Source organism: Rutidosis leptorrhynchoides, chromosome 5 (genome assembly GCF_046630445.1).
Source record: "Rutidosis leptorrhynchoides isolate AG116_Rl617_1_P2 chromosome 5, CSIRO_AGI_Rlap_v1, whole genome shotgun sequence".
In the NCBI taxonomy this organism is placed as follows: domain Eukaryota; kingdom Viridiplantae; phylum Streptophyta; class Magnoliopsida; order Asterales; family Asteraceae; genus Rutidosis; species Rutidosis leptorrhynchoides.
In genome coordinates, this window is record NC_092337.1 from 230,945,032 (window position 1) to 230,946,709 (window position 1,678).

The window sequence follows — 1,678 nt, forward strand, 5'->3', positions numbered from 1 at the left end:
TAGTTTTGAATCTGCATCAGTTTTGAGCCTGCATATAAAAAAAAAAAAATTATTAAAAAAAATATATTTTTTTAAGATTTTGTCTATAAAAAAAATGTTTTTTTAGTTTTCTTACATTTAAATTTTTAGACTATAGTCGCAACTTTTAGTATTAAGTTTAGTTTTGCCATAGTTATTTTCTTATTTTTATTTTTCGATGCCTTTTACCTATGTATCAATTACAATTCCAATTAGTAATCTCTATTTGTAGTTTTAATTTTAAGATAGTGATAGTTATAAGGTTGGATTAATCGCGTGTTTTTAAAGTCTTATAAGCCACTCTTCGCCTTTTTCGTTTTTCGACACTTTTCGACGCACAATCTATTTCTTCCTTATTTCTCGTCATTCTAGTTATAGGACATAGAATTTTATCTACATCTAATCTAATATTTCTTAAACGGAAAGAGAAATTATTTAAGCGGTTAAGTTAATAGACGTTGACATTTTTCTGGTTCGTAGTAATAGTTGGATTTGTACGTGGACCGGGTTGTTGGAGCCAAACAGTCCTCAATTATATTGAGACCAAACGAATCCTGCCCCTCTGCTGCATCTTTTGGCTATTCGAAACGTGGGCAAAAATCAGAAAAGTCTATTAATTGGATAGCTTATTTAAGTTTTTCTTATTATTTTTATAACTAATAGGATATTCTGTGAATGCACCGAGCAAGACGTTCACCGCCTGTCATACGATCACCGCCTGTAACTCGATCAAGGCATTTAGCCAATATTGTCGCCGTTGATTTTTCTTTAGAATCATCATCTAATCAAACAAGAACTCCAACTCAAATTTTCGATAATCCATCTTTTGAATCCGATTTCACAACTGAGAACCCGGAGGATATTCAAGGACAATTCCAAGATCCTGAACCACTAATTATTCCTCTTGAACCACAAACCGTTAAATTAGAGTCCTCTAGTGATTCGTATTCAACGAATTCAATTATGGAAAATCTAGAACCTCTAAGTATGGAAGATCGAATGAGAGCTAAACGCACTGGCCAAGGTCACGCCATTATTAAGCCAGAAGTTAATGCTCCAGATTATGAAATCAAAGGACAAATCCTACACATGGTAACTAATCAGTGCCAATATAGTGGTACGCCGAATGAAGACCCAAATGAACATCTTCGTACGTTCAATAGGATCTGTACACTATTCAAAATCCGAGAAGTGGAGGATGAACAGATCTATCTCATGTTGTTTCCCTGGACTTTAAAGGGAGAAGCCAAAGATTGGTTAGAATCGTTACCTGAAGGGGCGATTGACACATGGGATGTTTTAGTTGAAAATTTTCTTAAACAATTCTTTCCGGCATCCAAAGCCGTGAGACTTCAAGGAGAAATTGTTACGTTCGCGCAAAAGCCAAATGAAACATTATATGAGGCATGGACAAGATTCGGAAGGATGTTGAGAGGATGTCCTCAACACGGTTTAGACACTTATCAAATAGTACAAATATTCTACCAAGGTGTCAACGTTGCTACACGGAAAGACATCGACATAACAGCTGGTGGTTCAATTATGAAGAAAACCGCAACTGAAGCTTACAAAATTATTGATAACACAGCCTCCCACTCTCATGAGTGGCATTAAGAAAAAGATATTTTTCGTTCATCTAAAGCGGCTAGAGCCGATTCTA

The 1,678-nt window shown here is 35.3% G+C and overlaps 1 non-coding gene across 1 annotated transcript; it reads right to left on the reverse strand.

The window, feature by feature from the left end:
• Nucleotides 1-1,365: 1,365 nt before the first annotated feature.
• Nucleotides 1,366-1,472, reverse strand: LOC139850930 (small nucleolar RNA R71). Its single transcript, XR_011760304.1, has one exon. It is a non-coding gene; the product is annotated as a small nucleolar RNA R71 (small nucleolar RNA).
• Nucleotides 1,473-1,678: the final 206 nt, after the last annotated feature.